This window comes from Accipiter gentilis, chromosome 24 (genome assembly GCF_929443795.1).
Source record: "Accipiter gentilis chromosome 24, bAccGen1.1, whole genome shotgun sequence".
Classification (NCBI taxonomy): domain Eukaryota; kingdom Metazoa; phylum Chordata; class Aves; order Accipitriformes; family Accipitridae; genus Astur; species Astur gentilis.
This window is the reverse complement of record NC_064903.1, coordinates 13,365,020-13,385,660: the sequence shown is the minus strand read 5'-3', so window position 1 is coordinate 13,385,660 and position 20,641 is coordinate 13,365,020. Positions and strand designations below refer to the sequence as shown.

Here is a 20,641-nt window from a genome sequence, read left to right as displayed (position 1 = left end):
TCAGAAAGAGGCTCTGACGAGAATGATCGCCATGAGATGTTGCATCTCTGGGAAAGCACAGATCCCCATTCCTGTTGTGTCTGTGAAGAGGCTGCGAAGGGAATGTGAAGAGCAGCAAGAGCTTTCAGGGCTGGCAGCTTCCTTGTGGGAGAAGTGGCCAGACGTTTGCTTTTCAGAAAGAGGCTCTGTCGAGAACGGTTGCCATGAGATGTTCCTTCTCTGGGAAAGCAGAGATCCCCAGTGCTGTTCTGCCTGTGAAGTGGTTGCACAGGGACAGTGTAGAGTAAGCAAGAGCTTTCAGGGGTGGAACTACCCTTCTGGGAGAAGGAGCTGGACGTTTGCCATTTTGGAAAAATGCCCTGTCGAGAATGATCGTCATGAGATTTTTCCACCAATGGGAAAGGCCAGATCCCCAGTGCTGTTGTGCTTGTGAAGAGACTGTCAAGTGAAGGTGAAGAGCAGGAAGTGCTTTCAGGGCTGGAACCTTCCCTGTGGGAGAATTAGCTGGATATTTGCCCTTTCCAAAAGATGCTGTGGCAAGAAAGAGCGCCATGAGATGCTCTGTCTGTGGGAAAGCACAGGTCCCCAGTGCTGTTCTACCTGTTAAGTGGCTGCAAGGGGAAGGTGAAGAGCAGCAAGAACTTTCAGGACTGGCACCTTCCTTGTGGGAGAAGGAGCCGGAAGTTTGTAATTTCAGAAAAATGCCCTGTCGAGTATGAGTGCCACGAGGGGTTCCGTCTCTGGGAAAGCAGAGATCCCCACTGCTGTTTTACATGTGAAATAACGGGGAAGGTGAAGAGCAGCAATACCTTCATGGCTGGCATGATCCATGATGGAGAAGGAGCTGGACGTTTGCCTTCTTTTCCGAAAAGGCAAACGTCTGTCCTCTTCTGCCACAAGGAGGGTGCCAGCCATGAAAGCTCTTTCTGGGCTTCACCGTCCCCGTGCAGCGCATCCACAGGCACAACAGCACTGGGCATCTCTGCTTTCCTAGAAACTCAGCATCTCACGGTGCTCGTTTTTGCAGAGCCTTTTTATGAAAAGGCAAACCTGCGGCTACTACTCTGACAAGGAAGGTGACAGCGCTGAAAGCTCTTGCTGCTCTTCTCCGTCCCAGTGCAGCCTACCCACATGCACAACAGCACTGGCCATCTCTGCTTTCCCAGAGACTCAGCATGTCACGGTGCTCGTTCTCGGCAGAGCCTTTTTTTGAAAAGGCAAATGTCCGGCTCCTTCTCTCACAAGGAAGCTGCCAGCCCTGAAAGCTCTTGCTGGTCTTCACCATCACCCTGCAGCCCATCCATGGGCATAGCAGCATGGGGCATCTCTGCTTTCCCAGAGGCTCAGCATCTCAAAGTGCTCGTTCTCGGCAGAACCTTTTTTTGATAAGACAAACGTCCGGATCTTATTCCCACAAGGAAGGTTACAGCCCTGAAAGCTCTTGCTGGTTTTCACCATCCCAGTTCAGCCTATTCACAGACACAACAGGACTGGGGATCAGTGCTTTCCCAGAGACTCAGCATCTCACGGTGCTCGTTCTCAGCAGAGCATTTTTTTTGAAAAGTAAAACTTCCAGCTCCTTCTCCAACAAAGACTGGGCCAGCCCCGAACGCTCTTGCTGGTCTTCACCGTCCCAGTGCAGCCTATCCACACGCACAACAACACTGGGCATCTCTGCTTTCCCAGAGACTCAGCATATGACGGTGCTTGTTCTCAGCAGAGCCTCTTTTTTGAAAAGGCAAATGTCCGGCTCCTGCTCCCACAAGGAAGCTGCCAGCCCTGGAAGGTCTTGCTGGTCTTCACCGTCCCCATGCAGACCATTCACAGGCACAGCAGCATGGGGCATGTCTGCTTTCCCAGAGACTCAGCATCTCACGGTGCTCGTTCTCGGCAGAGATATTTTTGAAAAGGCAAATGTTCGGCTCATTCTCCCACAAGGAAAGTGCCAGCCCTGAAAGCTCTTGCAGGTCTTCACCGTCACCCTGCAGCATATTGAAGACACAACACAACTGGGGTTAACTTCTTTCCCAAAGACTCAGCATCTGATCACATCGTTCTCGGCAGAGCCTTTTTTTTTTAAATAGCAAACGTCCGGATCCTGCTCCCACAAGGTGGTGCCAAACCTGAAATCTCTTGCTGCTCTTCACTGTACTGCTGCAGCCCAAACACAGGCACAGCAGCATGGGGCATCTCTGCTTTCCCAGAGACTCAGCATCTCACGGTGCTCGTTCTTGGCAGAAAGTTTTTTTGGAATGGCAAAAGTCTGGCTCCTTCTTCCACAAGGAAGCTGCCAGCCCTGAAAGCTCTTGCCGGCCTTCACTATCCCTCTGCAGCCTATCTATAGCCGCAACAGCACTGGGGATCTCTGCTTTCCCAGAGACTCAACATGTCACGGTGCTCGTTCTCGGCAGAAACTTTTTCTGAAAAGGCAAACTTACGGCTCCTACAACCACAAGGAAGCTGCCAGCCCTGAAAGCTCTTGCAGTTCTGCACTATCCCCCTGCAGCCTATCTTTAGCCGCAACAGCACTGGGGATCTCTGCTTTCCCAGAGACTCAACATGTCACGGTGCTCGTTCTCGGCAGAAACTATTTTTGGAATGGCAAAAGTCTAGCTCCTTCTTCCACAAGGAAGCTGCCAGCCCTGAAAGCTATTGCAGGTCTTCACTATCCCTCTGCAGCCTATCCACAGGCACAACAGCACTGGGGATGTCTGCTTTCCCAGAGACTCAGCATCTCATGGTGCCCATTCTCGGCAGAAACATTTTCTGAAAAGGTAAACTTACGGCTCCTTCTCCCACAAGCAAGGTGCCAGCCCTGAAAGATCTTGCTGGTCTTCACCGTCCCCCTGCAGCCTCTCCACAGGCACAACAGCACTGGGGATCTCTGCTTTCCCAGAGACTCAGCATCTCATGGTGCCCGTTCTCGGCAGAAACATTTTCTGAAAAGGTAAACTTACGGCTCCTTCTCCCACAAGGAAGGTGCCAGCCCTGAAAGAAATTGTTGGTCTTCACCGTCCCCCTGAAGCCTCTCCACAGGCACAACAGCACTGGGGATCTCTGCTTTCCCAGAGACTCAGCATGTCACGGTGCTCTTTCTCGGCACAAGCTTTTTTCTGAAAAGGCAAACTTACGGCTCCTTCTCCCACAAGGAAGGTGCCAGCCCTGAAAGAAACTGCTGATCTTCAGTATCCCTCTGCAGCCTATCCACAGGCACAACAGCACTGGGGATCTCTGCTTTCCCAGAGACTCAGCATGTCACGGTGCTCTTTCTCGGCAGAAGCTTTTTTCTGAAAAGGCAAACTTACGGCTCCTTCTCCCACAAGGAAGGTGCCAGCCCTGAAAGAAACTGCTGATCTTCAGTATCCCTCTGCAGCCTATCCACAGGAACAACAGCACTGGGGATCTCTGCTTTCCCAGAGACTCAGCATGTCACGGTGCTCTTTCTCGGCAGAAGCTTTATTCTGAAAAGGCAAACTTACGGCTCCTTCTCCCACAAGGAAGGTGCCAGCCCTGAAAGAAACTGCTGATCTTCAGTATCCCTCTGCAGCCTATCCACAGGCACAACAGCACTGGGGATCTCTGCTTTCCCAGAGCCTCAGCATATGACGGTGGTCGTTCTCGGCAGAGCATTTTTTTGAAAAGACAAACGTCCGACTCCTTCTCCCTCAAGGAAGGTGCCAGCCCTGAAAGATCTTGCTGGTCTTCACTATCCCTCTGCAGCCCAACCACAGGCACAGCAGCATGGGGCATCTCTGCTTTCCCAGAGATTCAGCATCTCACGGTGCTCGTTTTCGGCAGAACATTTTTTTCAAAAGGCAAACGTGCGGCTCCTTCTCCCACAAGGTCTGGGCCAGCCCTGAGAGTTCTTACTGGTCCTCACCATCCCCATGCGAGCCTATCCACAGGCACAACAGAACTGGGCATGTCTGCTTTCCCAGAGACTCAGCATCTCCCAGTGCTCATTATTGACAGAGCCGTTTTCCGAAAAGACAAAAGTCCGGCTCCTTCCCCACAAGGAGGGTGCCAGCCCTGAAAGCTCTTGCTGCTCTTCACCGTCCCCGTGGAGCCTATCCACAGACAAAACAGGACTGGACATCTCTGCCTTCCCAGAGACTCAGCATCTCACGGTGCTCGTTCTCCGCAGAGCCTTTTTTTGAAAGGGCAAACGTCCGGCTCCTAGTCCCACAAGGAAGGTGCCAGGGCTGAGAGTTCTTGCTGGTCTTCACCGTCCCCCTGCAGCAAAATCACAGGCAAAACGGAACAAGGAATATCTGCTTTGCAAGAGACTCAGCATGTCACGGTGCTCGTTCTCGGCAGAAACTTCTTCTGAAAAGGCAAACGTCTGGATCCTTCTCCCACAAAGAAGGTGCCAGCCCTGAAAGCTCTTGCAGATCTGCACTATCGCCCTGCAGCCTATCTTTAGCCGCAACAGCACTGGGGATCTCTGCTTTCCCAGAGACTCAACATGTCACGGTGCTCGTTCTCGGCAAAGCCTTTTTCTGAAAAGGCAAACTTACGGCTCCTTCTCCCACAAGGAAGGTGCCAGCCCTGAAAGATCTTGCTGGTCTTCACTATCCCTCTGCAGCCTATCCACAGGCACAACAGCACTGGGGATCTCTGCTTTCCCAGAGACTCAGCATGTCACGGTGCTTGTTCTCGGCAGAAACTTTTTCTGAAAAGGCAAACGTCTGGCTCCTTCTCCCACAAGGAAGGTGCCAGCACTGAAAGATCTCGCTGGTCTTCACCGTCCCCCTGCAGTCTATCCACAGGCACAACAGCACTGGGGATCTCTGCTTTCTCAGAGACTCAGCATCTCATGGTGCTCGCTCTCGGCAGAGCCTTTTTCTGAAAAGGTAAACTTTCGGCTCCTTCTCCCACAAGGAAGCTGCCAGCCCTGAAATCTCCTGCAGGTCTGCACTATCCCTCTGCAGCCTATCTTTAGCCGCAGCAGCACTGGGGATCTCTGCTTTCCCAGAGTCTCAGCATGTAACGGTGCTCGTTCTCGGCAGAAAATTTTTCTGAGAAGGCAAACGTCTGTCTCTTTCTCCCACAAGGAAGGTGCCAGCCCTGAAAGATCTTGGTGGTCTTCACTATCCCTCTGCAGCCTATGCACAGGCACAACAGCACTGGGGATCTCTGCTTTCCCAGAGACTCAGCATGTCACGGTGCTCGCTCTCGGCAGAGCCTTTTTCTGAAAAGGCAAACTTTCGGCTCCTTCTCCCACAAGGAAGCTGCCAGCCCTGAAATCTCTTGCAGGTCTGCACTATCCCTCTGCAGCCTATACACAGGCACAACAGCACTGGGGATCTCTGCTTTCCCAGAGACTCAGCATCTCATGGTGCCCGTTCTCTTCAGAAAAATTTTCTGAAAAGGCAAAAGTTCGGCTCCTTCTCCCACAAGGAAGCTGCCAACCCTGAAATCTCTTGCAGTTCTGCACTATCTCCCTGCAGCATATCTTTAGCCGCAGCAGCACTGGGGATCTCCGCTTCCCAGAGACTCAGTATGACAGGGTGCTTGTTCGCGGCAGAAACTTTTTCTGAAAAGGCAAAAGTCCGGCTCCTTCTCCCACAAGGAAGCTGCCAGCCCTGAAATCTCTTGCAGGTCTGCACTATCCCTCTGCAGCCTACCTTTAGCCACAAGAGCATTGGGGATCTCTGCTTTCCCAGAGACTCAGCATGTCACGGTGCTCACTCTCGGCAGAAGCTTTTTCTGAAAAGGTAAACTTACGGCTCCTTCTCCCACAAGGAAGGTGCCAGCCCTGAAAGATCTTGCTGGTCTTCACTATCCCTCTGCAGCCTATCTTTAGCCGCAACAGCATAGGGGATCTCTGCTTTCCCAGATACTCAGCATGTCACGGTGCTCGTTCTCGGCAGAAGCTTTTCTCTGAAAAGGCAAACTTACAGCTCCTTCTCCCACAGGGAAGGTGCCAGCCCTGAAAGATCTTGCTGTTCTTCTCTATCCCTCTGCAGCCTATCCACAGGCACAACAGCACTGGGGATCCCTGCTTTCCCAGAGACTCAGCATGTCACGGTGGTCGTTCTCGGCAGAAGCTTTTTGCTGAAAAGGCAAACTTACGGCTCCTTCTCCCACAGGGAAGGTGCCAGCCCTGAAAACTAATGCAGTTTTTCACTATCCCTCTGCAGCCTATCCACAGGCACAACAGCTTTGGGGATCTCTGCTTTCCCAGAGACTCAGCATGTCACAGTGCTCACTCTCGGCAGAGCCTTTTACTGAAAAGGTAAACTTACGGCTCCTTCTCCCACAAGGAAGGTGCCAGCCCTGAAAGATCTTGCTGGTCTTCACTATCCCTCTGCAGCCTATCTTTAGCCGCAACAGCATTGGGGATCTCTGCTTTCCCAGAGACTCAGCATGTCACGGTGCTCGCTCTCGGCAGAAGCTTTTTTCTGAAAAGGCAAACTTACGGCTCCTTCTCCCACAAGGAAGGTGCCAGCCCTGCAAGATCTTGCTGGTCTTCACTATCCCTCTGCAGCCTATCTTTAGCCGCAACAGCATTGGGGATCTCTGCTTTCCCAGAGACTCAGCATGTCACGGTGCTCGTTCTCGGCAGAAGCTTTTTTCTGAAAAGGCAAACTTACGGCTCCTTCTCCCACAAGGAATGTGCCAGCCCTGAAAGATCTTGCTGTTCTTCACTATCCCTCTGCAGCCTATCCACAGGAACAACAGCACTGGGGATCCCTGCTTTCCCAGAGACTCAGTATGTCAAGGTGCCCGTTCTCGGCAGAAGCTTTTTCTGAAAAGGCAAACGTCTGGCTCCTTCTCCCACAAGGAAGGTGCCAGCCCTGAAAGGTCTTGCTGTTCTTCTCTATCCCTCTGCAGCCTATCCACAGGCACAAAAGCACTGGGGATCCCTGCTTTCACAGAGACTCAGCATGTCACGGTGCTCGTTCTCGGCAGAAGCTTTTTTCTGAAAAGGCAAACTTACGGCTGCTTCTCCCACAAAGAAGGTGCCAGCCCTGAAAGATCTTGCTGGTCTTCACTATCTCTCTGTAGCCTACCTTTAGCCACAAGAGTATTGGGGATCTCTGCTTTCCCAGAGTCTCAGCATGTCACGGTGCTCGTTCTCGGCAGAAGCTTTTTTCTGAAAAGGCAAACTTACGGCTCCTTCTCCCACAAGGAAGGTGCCAGCCCTGAAAGAAACTGCTGATCTTCACTATCCCTCTGCAGCCTATCCACAGCCACAACAGCACTGGGGATCTCTGCTTTCCCAGATACTCAGCATGTCACGGTGCTCGCTCTCGGCAGAAGCTTTTTTCTGAAAAGGCAAACTTACGGCTCCTTCTCCCACAAGGAAGGTGCCAGCCCTGAAAGAAACTGCTGATCTTCAGTATCCCTCTGCAGCCTATCCACAGGAACAACAGCACTGGGGATCTCTGCTTTCCCAGAGACTCAGCATGTCACGGTGCTCTTTCTCGGCAGAAGCTTTTTTCTGAAAAGGCAAACTTACGGCTCCTTCTCCCACAAGGAAGGTGCCAGCCCTGAAAGAAACTGCTGATCTTCACTATCCCTCTGCAGCCTATCCACAGGCACAACAGCACTGGGGATCTCTGCTTTCCCAGAGCCTCAGCATATGACGGTGGTCGTTCTCGGCAGAGCATTTTTTTGAAAAGACAAACGTCCGACTCCTTCTCCCTCAAGGAAGGTGCCAGCCCTGAAAGATCTTGCTGGTCTTCACTATCCCTCTGCAGCCCAACCACAGGCACAGCAGCATGGGGCATCTCTGCTTTCCCAGAGATTCAGCATCTCACGGTGCTCGTTTTCGGCAGAACATTTTTTTCAAAAGGCAAACGTGCGGCTCCTTCTCCCACAAGGTCTGGGCCAGCCCTGAGAGTTCTTACTGGTCCTCACCATCCCCATGCGAGCCTATCCACAGGCACAACAGAACTGGGCATGTCTGCTTTCCCAGAGACTCAGCATCTCCCAGTGCTCATTATTGACAGAGCCGTTTTCCGAAAAGACAAAAGTCCGGCTCCTTCCCCACAAGGAGGGTGCCAGCCCTGAAAGCTCTTGCTGCTCTTCACCGTCCCCGTGGAGCCTATCCACAGACAAAACAGGACTGGACATCTCTGCCTTCCCAGAGACTCAGCATCTCACGGTGCTCGTTCTCCGCAGAGCCTTTTTTTGAAAGGGCAAACGTCCGGCTCCTAGTCCCACAAGGAAGGTGCCAGGGCTGAGAGTTCTTGCTGGTCTTCACCGTCCCCCTGCAGCAAAATCACAGGCAAAACGGAACAAGGAATATCTGCTTTGCAAGAGACTCAGCATGTCACGGTGCTCGTTCTCGGCAGAAACTTCTTCTGAAAAGGCAAACGTCTGGATCCTTCTCCCACAAAGAAGGTGCCAGCCCTGAAAGCTCTTGCAGATCTGCACTATCGCCCTGCAGCCTATCTTTAGCCGCAACAGCACTGGGGATCTCTGCTTTCCCAGAGACTCAACATGTCACGGTGCTCGTTCTCGGCAAAGCCTTTTTCTGAAAAGGCAAACTTACGGCTCCTTCTCCCACAAGGAAGGTGCCAGCCCTGAAAGATCTTGCTGGTCTTCACTATCCCTCTGCAGCCTATCCACAGGCACAACAGCACTGGGGATCTCTGCTTTCCCAGAGACTCAGCATGTCACGGTGCTTGTTCTCGGCAGAAACTTTTTCTGAAAAGGCAAACGTCTGGCTCCTTCTCCCACAAGGAAGGTGCCAGCACTGAAAGATCTCGCTGGTCTTCACCGTCCCCCTGCAGTCTATCCACAGGCACAACAGCACTGGGGATCTCTGCTTTCTCAGAGACTCAGCATCTCATGGTGCTCGCTCTCGGCAGAGCCTTTTTCTGAAAAGGTAAACTTTCGGCTCCTTCTCCCACAAGGAAGCTGCCAGCCCTGAAATCTCCTGCAGGTCTGCACTATCCCTCTGCAGCCTATCTTTAGCCGCAGCAGCACTGGGGATCTCTGCTTTCCCAGAGTCTCAGCATGTAACGGTGCTCGTTCTCGGCAGAAAATTTTTCTGAGAAGGCAAACGTCTGTCTCTTTCTCCCACAAGGAAGGTGCCAGCCCTGAAAGATCTTGGTGGTCTTCACTATCCCTCTGCAGCCTATGCACAGGCACAACAGCACTGGGGATCTCTGCTTTCCCAGAGACTCAGCATGTCACGGTGCTCGCTCTCGGCAGAGCCTTTTTCTGAAAAGGCAAACTTTCGGCTCCTTCTCCCACAAGGAAGCTGCCAGCCCTGAAATCTCTTGCAGGTCTGCACTATCCCTCTGCAGCCTATACACAGGCACAACAGCACTGGGGATCTCTGCTTTCCCAGAGACTCAGCATCTCATGGTGCCCGTTCTCTTCAGAAAAATTTTCTGAAAAGGCAAAAGTTCGGCTCCTTCTCCCACAAGGAAGCTGCCAACCCTGAAATCTCTTGCAGTTCTGCACTATCTCCCTGCAGCATATCTTTAGCCGCAGCAGCACTGGGGATCTCCGCTTCCCAGAGACTCAGTATGACAGGGTGCTTGTTCGCGGCAGAAACTTTTTCTGAAAAGGCAAAAGTCCGGCTCCTTCTCCCACAAGGAAGCTGCCAGCCCTGAAATCTCTTGCAGGTCTGCACTATCCCTCTGCAGCCTACCTTTAGCCACAAGAGCATTGGGGATCTCTGCTTTCCCAGAGACTCAGCATGTCACGGTGCTCACTCTCGGCAGAAGCTTTTTCTGAAAAGGTAAACTTACGGCTCCTTCTCCCACAAGGAAGGTGCCAGCCCTGAAAGATCTTGCTGGTCTTCACTATCCCTCTGCAGCCTATCTTTAGCCGCAACAGCATAGGGGATCTCTGCTTTCCCAGATACTCAGCATGTCACGGTGCTCGTTCTCGGCAGAAGCTTTTCTCTGAAAAGGCAAACTTACAGCTCCTTCTCCCACAGGGAAGGTGCCAGCCCTGAAAGATCTTGCTGTTCTTCTCTATCCCTCTGCAGCCTATCCACAGGCACAACAGCACTGGGGATCCCTGCTTTCCCAGAGACTCAGCATGTCACGGTGGTCGTTCTCGGCAGAAGCTTTTTGCTGAAAAGGCAAACTTACGGCTCCTTCTCCCACAGGGAAGGTGCCAGCCCTGAAAACTAATGCAGTTTTTCACTATCCCTCTGCAGCCTATCCACAGGCACAACAGCTTTGGGGATCTCTGCTTTCCCAGAGACTCAGCATGTCACAGTGCTCACTCTCGGCAGAGCCTTTTACTGAAAAGGTAAACTTACGGCTCCTTCTCCCACAAGGAAGGTGCCAGCCCTGAAAGATCTTGCTGGTCTTCACTATCCCTCTGCAGCCTATCTTTAGCCGCAACAGCACTGGGGATCTCTGCTTTCCCAGAGACTCAGCATGTCACGGTGCTCGCTCTCGGCAGAAGCTTTTTTCTGAAAAGGCAAACTTACGGCTCCTTCTCCCACAAGGAAGGTGCCAGCCCTGCAAGATCTTGCTGGTCTTCACTATCCCTCTGCAGCCTATCTTTAGCCGCAACAGCATTGGGGCTCTCTGCTTTCCCAGAGACTCAGCATGTCACGGTGCTCGTTCTCGGCAGAAGCTTTTTTCTGAAAAGGCAAACTTACGGCTCCTTCTCCCACAAGGAATGTGCCAGCCCTGAAAGATCTTGCTGTTCTTCACTATCCCTCTGCAGCCTATCCACAGGAACAACAGCACTGGGGATCCCTGCTTTCCCAGAGACTCAGTATGTCAAGGTGCCCGTTCTCGGCAGAAGCTTTTTCTGAAAAGGCAAACGTCTGGCTCCTTCTCCCACAAGGAAGGTGCCAGCCCTGAAAGGTCTTGCTGTTCTTCTCTATCCCTCTGCAGCCTATCCACAGGCACAAAAGCACTGGGGATCCCTGCTTTCACAGAGACTCAGCATGTCACGGTGCTCGTTCTCGGCAGAAGCTTTTTTCTGAAAAGGCAAACTTACGGCTGCTTCTCCCACAAAGAAGGTGCCAGCCCTGAAAGATCTTGCTGGTCTTCACTATCTCTCTGTAGCCTACCTTTAGCCACAAGAGCATTGGGGATCTCTGCTTTCCCAGAGTCTCAGCATGTCACGGTGCTCGTTCTCGGCAGAAGCTTTTTTCTGAAAAGGCAAACTTACGGCTCCTTCTCCCACAAGGAAGGTGCCAGCCCTGAAAGAAATTGCTGTTCTTCTCTATCCCTCTGCAGCCTATCCACAGCCACAACAGCACTGGGGATCTCTGCTTTCCCAGATACTCAGCATGTCACGGTGCTCGCTCTCGGCAGAAGCTTTTTTCTGAAAAGGCAAACTTACGGCTCCTTCTCCCACAAGGAAGGTGCCAGCCCTGAAAGAAACTGCTGATCTTCAGTATCCCTCTGCAGCCTATCCACAGGAACAACAGCACTGGGGATCTCTGCTTTCCCAGAGACTCAGCATGTCACGGTGCTCTTTCTCGGCAGAAGCTTTATTCTGAAAAGGCAAACTTACGGCTCCTTCTCCCACAAGGAAGGTGCCAGCCCTGAAAGAAACTGCTGATCTTCAGTATCCCTCTGCAGCCTATCCACAGGCACAACAGCACTGGGGATCTCTGCTTTCCCAGAGCCTCAGCATATGACGGTGGTCGTTCTCGGCAGAGCATTTTTTTGAAAAGACAAACGTCCGACTCCTTCTCCCTCAAGGAAGGTGCCAGCCCTGAAAGATCTTGCTGGTCTTCACTATCCCTCTGCAGCCCAACCACAGGCACAGCAGCATGGGGCATCTCTGCTTTCCCAGAGATTCAGCATCTCACGGTGCTCGTTTTCGGCAGAACATTTTTTTCAAAAGGCAAACGTGCGGCTCCTTCTCCCACAAGGTCTGGGCCAGCCCTGAGAGTTCTTACTGGTCCTCACCATCCCCATGCGAGCCTATCCACAGGCACAACAGAACTGGGCATGTCTGCTTTCCCAGAGACTCAGCATCTCCCAGTGCTCATTATTGACAGAGCCGTTTTCCGAAAAGACAAAAGTCCGGCTCCTTCCCCACAAGGAGGGTGCCAGCCCTGAAAGCTCTTGCTGCTCTTCACCGTCCCCGTGGAGCCTATCCACAGACAAAACAGGACTGGACATCTCTGCCTTCCCAGAGACTCAGCATCTCACGGTGCTCGTTCTCCGCAGAGCCTTTTTTTGAAAGGGCAAACGTCCGGCTCCTAGTCCCACAAGGAAGGTGCCAGGGCTGAGAGTTCTTGCTGGTCTTCACCGTCCCCCTGCAGCAAAATCACAGGCAAAACGGAACAAGGAATATCTGCTTTGCAAGAGACTCAGCATGTCACGGTGCTCGTTCTCGGCAGAAACTTCTTCTGAAAAGGCAAACGTCTGGATCCTTCTCCCACAAAGAAGGTGCCAGCCCTGAAAGCTCTTGCAGATCTGCACTATCGCCCTGCAGCCTATCTTTAGCCGCAACAGCACTGGGGATCTCTGCTTTCCCAGAGACTCAACATGTCACGGTGCTCGTTCTCGGCAAAGCCTTTTTCTGAAAAGGCAAACTTACGGCTCCTTCTCCCACAAGGAAGGTGCCAGCCCTGAAAGATCTTGCTGGTCTTCACTATCCCTCTGCAGCCTATCCACAGGCACAACAGCACTGGGGATCTCTGCTTTCCCAGAGACTCAGCATGTCACGGTGCTTGTTCTCGGCAGAAACTTTTTCTGAAAAGGCAAACGTCTGGCTCCTTCTCCCACAAGGAAGGTGCCAGCACTGAAAGATCTCGCTGGTCTTCACCGTCCCCCTGCAGTCTATCCACAGGCACAACAGCACTGGGGATCTCTGCTTTCTCAGAGACTCAGCATCTCATGGTGCTCGCTCTCGGCAGAGCCTTTTTCTGAAAAGGTAAACTTTCGGCTCCTTCTCCCACAAGGAAGCTGCCAGCCCTGAAATCTCCTGCAGGTCTGCACTATCCCTCTGCAGCCTATCTTTAGCCGCAGCAGCACTGGGGATCTCTGCTTTCCCAGAGTCTCAGCATGTAACGGTGCTCGTTCTCGGCAGAAAATTTTTCTGAGAAGGCAAACGTCTGTCTCTTTCTCCCACAAGGAAGGTGCCAGCCCTGAAAGATCTTGGTGGTCTTCACTATCCCTCTGCAGCCTATGCACAGGCACAACAGCACTGGGGATCTCTGCTTTCCCAGAGACTCAGCATGTCACGGTGCTCGCTCTCGGCAGAGCCTTTTTCTGAAAAGGCAAACTTTCGGCTCCTTCTCCCACAAGGAAGCTGCCAGCCCTGAAATCTCTTGCAGGTCTGCACTATCCCTCTGCAGCCTATACACAGGCACAACAGCACTGGGGATCTCTGCTTTCCCAGAGACTCAGCATCTCATGGTGCCCGTTCTCTTCAGAAAAATTTTCTGAAAAGGCAAAAGTTCGGCTCCTTCTCCCACAAGGAAGCTGCCAACCCTGAAATCTCTTGCAGTTCTGCACTATCTCCCTGCAGCATATCTTTAGCCGCAGCAGCACTGGGGATCTCCGCTTCCCAGAGACTCAGTATGACAGGGTGCTTGTTCGCGGCAGAAACTTTTTCTGAAAAGGCAAAAGTCCGGCTCCTTCTCCCACAAGGAAGCTGCCAGCCCTGAAATCTCTTGCAGGTCTGCACTATCCCTCTGCAGCCTACCTTTAGCCACAAGAGCATTGGGGATCTCTGCTTTCCCAGAGACTCAGCATGTCACGGTGCTCACTCTCGGCAGAAGCTTTTTCTGAAAAGGTAAACTTACGGCTCCTTCTCCCACAAGGAAGGTGCCAGCCCTGAAAGATCTTGCTGGTCTTCACTATCCCTCTGCAGCCTATCTTTAGCCGCAACAGCATAGGGGATCTCTGCTTTCCCAGATACTCAGCATGTCACGGTGCTCGTTCTCGGCAGAAGCTTTTCTCTGAAAAGGCAAACTTACAGCTCCTTCTCCCACAGGGAAGGTGCCAGCCCTGAAAGATCTTGCTGTTCTTCTCTATCCCTCTGCAGCCTATCCACAGGCACAACAGCACTGGGGATCCCTGCTTTCCCAGAGACTCAGCATGTCACGGTGGTCGTTCTCGGCAGAAGCTTTTTGCTGAAAAGGCAAACTTACGGCTCCTTCTCCCACAGGGAAGGTGCCAGCCCTGAAAACTAATGCAGTTTTTCACTATCCCTCTGCAGCCTATCCACAGGCACAACAGCTTTGGGGATCTCTGCTTTCCCAGAGACTCAGCATGTCACAGTGCTCACTCTCGGCAGAGCCTTTTACTGAAAAGGTAAACTTACGGCTCCTTCTCCCACAAGGAAGGTGCCAGCCCTGAAAGATCTTGCTGGTCTTCACTATCCCTCTGCAGCCTATCTTTAGCCGCAACAGCATTGGGGATCTCTGCTTTCCCAGAGACTCAGCATGTCACGGTGCTCGCTCTCGGCAGAAGCTTTTTTCTGAAAAGGCAAACTTACGGCTCCTTCTCCCACAAGGAAGGTGCCAGCCCTGCAAGATCTTGCTGGTCTTCACTATCCCTCTGCAGCCTATCTTTAGCCGCAACAGCATTGGGGATCTCTGCTTTCCCAGAGACTCAGCATGTCACGGTGCTCGTTCTCGGCAGAAGCTTTTTTCTGAAAAGGCAAACTTACGGCTCCTTCTCCCACAAGGAATGTGCCAGCCCTGAAAGATCTTGCTGTTCTTCACTATCCCTCTGCAGCCTATCCACAGGAACAACAGCACTGGGGATCCCTGCTTTCCCAGAGACTCAGTATGTCAAGGTGCCCGTTCTCGGCAGAAGCTTTTTCTGAAAAGGCAAACGTCTGGCTCCTTCTCCCACAAGGAAGGTGCCAGCCCTGAAAGGTCTTGCTGTTCTTCTCTATCCCTCTGCAGCCTATCCACAGGCACAAAAGCACTGGGGATCCCTGCTTTCACAGAGACTCAGCATGTCACGGTGCTCGTTCTCGGCAGAAGCTTTTTTCTGAAAAGGCAAACTTACGGCTGCTTCTCCCACAAAGAAGGTGCCAGCCCTGAAAGATCTTGCTGGTCTTCACTATCTCTCTGTAGCCTACCTTTAGCCACAAGAGCATTGGGGATCTCTGCTTTCCCAGAGTCTCAGCATGTCACGGTGCTCGTTCTCGGCAGAAGCTTTTTTCTGAAAAGGCAAACTTACGGCTCCTTCTCCCACAAGGAAGGTGCCAGCCCTGAAAGAAATTGCTGTTCTTCTCTATCCCTCTGCAGCCTATCCACAGCCACAACAGCACTGGGGATCTCTGCTTTCCCAGATACTCAGCATGTCACGGTGCTCGCTCTCGGCAGAAGCTTTTTTCTGAAAAGGCAAACTTACGGCTCCTTCTCCCACAAGGAAGGTGCCAGCCCTGAAAGATCTTGCTGTTCTTCTCTATCCCTCTGCGGCCTATCCACAGGCACAACAGCACTGGGGATCCCTGCTTTCCCAGAGACTCAGCATGTCACGGTGGTCGTTCTCGGCAGAAGCTTTTTCTGAAAAGGCAAACTTACGGCTGCTTCTCCCACAAGGAAGGTGCCAGCCCTGAAAGAAACTGCTGATCTTCAGTATCCCTCTGCAGCCTATCCACAGGCACAACAGCACTGGGGATCTCTGCTTTCCCAGAGACTCAGCATGTCACGGTGCTCTTTCTCGGCAGAAGCTTTTTTCTGAAAAGGCAAACTTACGGCTCCTTCTCCCACAAGGAAGGTGCCAGCCCTGAAAGAAACTGCTGATCTTCAGTATCCCTCTGCAGCCTATCCACAGGCACAACAGCACTGGGGATCTCTGCTTTCCCAGAGACTCAGCATGTCACGGTGCTCGTTCTCGGCAGAAGCTTTTTTCTGAAAAGGCAAACTTACAGCTCCTTCTCCCACAAGGAAGGTGCCAGCCCTGAAAGAAATTGCTGGTCTTCACCGTCCCCCTGAATCCTCTCCACAGGCACAACAAAACTGGGGATCTCTGCTTTCCCAGAGACTCAGCATGTCACGGTGCTCTTTCTCGGCAGAAGCTTTTTTCTGAAAAGGCAAACTTACGGCTCCTTCTCCCACAAGGAAGGTGCCAGCCCTGAAAGAAATTGCTGGTCTTCACCATCCCCCTGAAGCCTCTCCACAGGCACAACAGCACTGGGGATCTCTGCTTTCCCAGAGACTCAGCATGTCACGGTGCTCTTTCTCGGCAGAAGCTTTTTTCTGAAAAGGCAAACTTACGGCTCCTTCTCCCACAAGGAAGGTGCCAGCCCTGAAAGAAACTGCTGATCTTCAGTATCCCTCTGCAGCCTATCCACAGGCACAACAGCACTGGGGATCTCTGCTTTCCCAGAGACTCAGCATGTCACGGTGCTCTTTCTCGGCAGAAGCTTTTTTCTGAAAAGGCAAACTTACGGCTCCTTCTCCCACAAGGAAGGTGCCAGCCCTGAAAGAAACTGCTGATCTTCAGTATCCCTCTGCAGCCTATCCACAGGCACAACAGCACTGGGGATCTCTGCTTTCCCAGAGACTCAGCATGTCACGGTGCTCGTTTTCGGCAGAAGCTTTTTTCTGAAAAGGCAAACTTACAGCTCCTTCTCCCACAAGGAAGGTGCCAGCCCTGAAAGAAATTGCTGGTCTTCACCGTCCCCCTGAATCCTCTCCACAGGCACAACAAAACTGGGGATCTCTGCTTTCCCAGAGACTCAGCATGTCACGGTGCTCTTTCTCGGCAGAAGCTTTTTTCTGAAAAGGCAAACTTACGGCTCCTTCTCCCACAAGGAAGGTGCCAGCCCTGAAAGAAATTGCTGGTCTTCACCATCCCCCTGAAGCCTCTCCACAGGCACAACAGCACTGGGGATCTCTGCTTTCCCAGAGACTCAGCATGTCACGGTGCTCTTTCTCGGCAGAAGCTTTTTTCTGAAAAGGCAAACTTACGGCTCCTTCCCCCACAAGGAAGGTGCCAGCCCTGAAAGAAACTGCTGATCTTCAGTATCCCTCTGCAGCCTATCCACAGGCACAACAGCACTGGGGATCTCTGCTTTCCCAGAGACTCAGCATGTCACGGTGCTCGCTCTCGGCAGAAGCTTTTTTCTGAAAAGGCAAACTTACGGCTCCTTCTCCCACAAGGAAGGTGCCAGCCCTGAAAGAAATTGCTGGTCTTCACCGTCCCCCTGAAGCCTCTCCACAGGCACAACAAAACTGGGGATCTCTGCTTTCCCAGAGACTCAGCATGTCACGGTGCTCGCTCTCGGCAGAAGCTTTTTTCTGAAAAGGCAAACTTACGGCTCCTTCTCCCACAAGGAAGGTGCCAGCCCTGAAAGAAACTGCTGATCTTCAGTATCCCTCTGCAGCCTAACCACAGGCACAACAGCACTGGGGATCTCTGCTTTCCCAGAGACTCAGCATGTCACGGTGCTCTTTCTCGGCAGAAGCTTTTTTCTGAAAAGGCAAACTTACGGCTCCTTCTCCCACAAGGAAGGTGCCAGCCCTGAAAGATCTTGCTGGTCTTCACTATCCCTCTGCAGCCTATCTTTAGCCGCAACAGCATAGGGGATCTCTGCTTTCCCAGAGACTCAGCATGTCACGGTGCTCGTTCTCGGCAGAAGCTTTTCTCTGAAAAGGCAAACTTACGGCTCCTTCTCCCACAAGGAAGGTGCCAGCCCTGAAAGATCTTGCTGTTCTTCTCTATCCCTCTGCAGCCTATCCACAGGCACAACAGCACTGGGGATCCCTGCTTTCCCAGAGACTCAGCATGTCACGGTGGTCGTTCTCGGCAGAAGCTTTTTGCTGAAAAGGCAAACTTACTGCTGCTTCTCCCACAAGGAAGGTGCCAGCCCTGAAAGATCTTGCTGGTCTTCACTATCCCTCTGCAGCCTACCTTTAGCCGCAAGAGCATTGGGGATCTCTGCTTTCCCAGAGACTCAGCATGTCACGGTGCTCGTTCTCGGCAGAAGCTTTTTCTGAAAAGGCAAAATTCTGGCTCCTTCTCCCACAACGAAGCTGCCAGCCCGGAAAGCTAATGCAGGTCTTCACTATCCGCCTGCAGCCTATCCACAGGCACAACAGCACTGGGGATCTCTGCTTTCCCAGAGACTCAGCATGTCACAGTGCTCACTCTCGGCAGAGCCTTTTACTGAAAAGGTAAACTTACGGCTCCTTCTCCCACAAGGAAGGTGCCAGCCCTGAAAGATCTTGCTGGTCTTCACTATCCCTCTGCAGCCTATCTTTAGCCGCAACAGCATTGGGGATCTCTGCTTTCCCAGAGACTCAGCATGTCACGGTGCTCGCTCTCGGCAGAAGCTTTTTTCTGAAAAGGCAAACTTACGGCTCCTTCTCCCACAAGGAAGGTGCCAGCCCTGCAAGATCTTGCTGGTCTTCACTATCCCTCTGCAGCCTATCCACAGGCACAACAGCACTGGGGATCTCTGCTTTCCCAGAGACTCAGCATGTCACGGTGCTCTTTCTCGGCAGAAGCTTTTTTCTGAAAAGGCAAACTTACGACTCCTTCTCCCACAAGGAATGTGCCAGCCCTGAAAGATCTTGCTGTTCTTCACTATCCCTCTGCAGCCTATCCACAGGAACAACAGCACTGGGGATCCCTGCTTTCCCAGAGACTCAGTATGTCAAGGTGCCCGTTCTCGGCAGAAGCTTTTTCTGAAAAGGCAAACGTCTGGCTCCTTCTCCCACAAGGAAGGTGCCAGCCCTGAAAGGTCTTGCTGTTCTTCTCTATCCCTCTGCAGCCTCTCCACAGGCACAACAGCACTGGGGATCCCTGCTTTCACAGAGACTCAGCATGTCACGGTGCTCGTTCTCGGCAGAAGCTTTTTTCTGAAAAGGCAAACTTACGGCTGCTTCTCCCACAAGGAAGGTGCCAGCCCTGAAAGATCTTGCTGGTCTTCACTATCTCTCTGTAGCCTACCTTTAGCCACAAGAGCATTGGGGATCTCTGCTTTCCCAGAGTCTCAGCATGTCACGGTGCTCGTTCTCGGCAGAAGCTTTTTTCTGAAAAGGCAAACTTACGGCTCCTTCTCCCACAAGGAAGGTGCCAGCCCTGAAAGAAATTGCTGTTCTTCTCTATCCCTCTGCAGCCTATCCACAGCCACAACAGCACTGGGGATCTCTGCTTTCCCAGATACTCAGCATGTCACGGTGCTCGCTCTCGGCAGAAGCTTTTTTCTGAAAAGGCAAACTTACGGCTGCTTCTCCCACAAGGAAGGTGCCAGCCCTGAAAGATCTTGCTGTTCTTCTCTATCCCTCTGCGGCCTATCCACAGGCACAACAGCACTGGGGATCCCTGCTTTCCCAGAGACTCAGCATGTCACGGTGGTCGTTCTCGGCAGAAGCTTTTTCTGAAAAGGCAAACTTACGGCTGCTTCTCCCACAAGGAAGGTGCCAGCCCTGAAAGAAACTGCTGATCTTCAGTATCCCTCTGCAGCCTATCCACAGGCACAACAGCACTGGGGATCTCTGCTTTCCCAGAGACTCAGCATGTCACGGTGCTCTTTCTCGGCAGAAGCTTTTTTCTGAAAAGGCAAACTTACGGCTCCTTCTCCCACAAGGAAGGTGCCAGCCCTGAAAGAAACTGCTGATCTTCAGTATCCCTCTGCAGCCTAACCACAGGCACAACAGCACTGGGGATCTCTGCTTTCCCAGAGACTCAGCATGTCACGGTGCTCTTTCTCGGCAGAAGCCTTTTTCTGAAAAGGCAAACTTACGGCTCCTTCTCCCACAAGGAAGGTGCCAGCCCTGAAAGAAACTGCTGATCTTCAGTATCCCTCTGCAGCCTATCCACAGGCACAACAGCACTGGGGATCTCTGCTTTCCCAGAGACTCAGCATGTCACGGTGCTCTTTCTCGGCAGAAGCTTTTTTCTGAAAAGGCAAACTTACGGCTCCTTCTCCCACAAGGAAGGTGCCAGCCCTGAAAGAAATTGCTGGTCTTCACCGTCCCCCTGAAGCCTCTCCACAGGCACAACAAAACTGGGGATCTCTGCTTTCCCAGAGACTCAGCATGTCACGGTGCTCTTTCTCGGCAGAAGCTTTTTTCTGAAAAGGCAAACTTACGGCTCCTTCTCCCACAAGGAAGGTGTCAGCCCTGAAAGAAACTGCTGATCTTCAGTATCCCTCTGCAGCCTAACCACAGGCACAACAGCACTGGGGATCTCTGCTTTCCCAGAGACTCAGCATGTCACGGTGCTCTTTCTCGGCAGAAGCTTTTTTCTGAAAAGGCAAACTTACGGCTCCTTCTCCCACAAGGAAGGTGCCAGCCCTGAAAGAAATTGCTGGTCTTCACCGTCCCCCTGAAGCCTCTCCAAAGGCACAACAAAACTGGGGATCTCTGCTTTCCCAGAGACTCAGCATGTCACGGTGCTCTTTCTCGGCAGAAGCTTTTTTCTGAAAAGGCAAACTTACGGCTCCTTCTCCCACAAGGAAGGTGCCAGCCCTGAAAGAAATTGCTGGTCTTCACCGTCCCCCTGAAGCCTCTCCACAGGCACAACAAAACTGGGGATCTCTGCTTTCCCAGAGACTCAGCATGTCACGGTGCTCGCTCTCGGCAGAAGCTTTTTTCTGAAAAGGCAAACTTACGGCTCCTTCTCCCACAAGGAAGGTGCCAGCCCTGAAAGAAACTGCTGATCTTCAGTATCCCTCTGCAGCCTATCCACAGGCACAACAGCACTGGGGATCTCTGCTTTCCCAGAGACTCAGCATGTCACGGTGCTCTTTCTCGGCAGAAGCTTTTTTCTGAAAA

At 52.3% G+C, this 20,641-nt stretch overlaps 1 protein-coding gene across 1 annotated transcript in view; it reads left to right on the top strand.

Annotated features, from left to right (window-relative positions):
• TRMT2B (tRNA methyltransferase 2 homolog B) overlaps positions 1–20,641 on the top strand; it is a 233,711-nt gene that overhangs the window by 151,262 nt on the left and 61,808 nt on the right. The window lies entirely within an intron of this gene.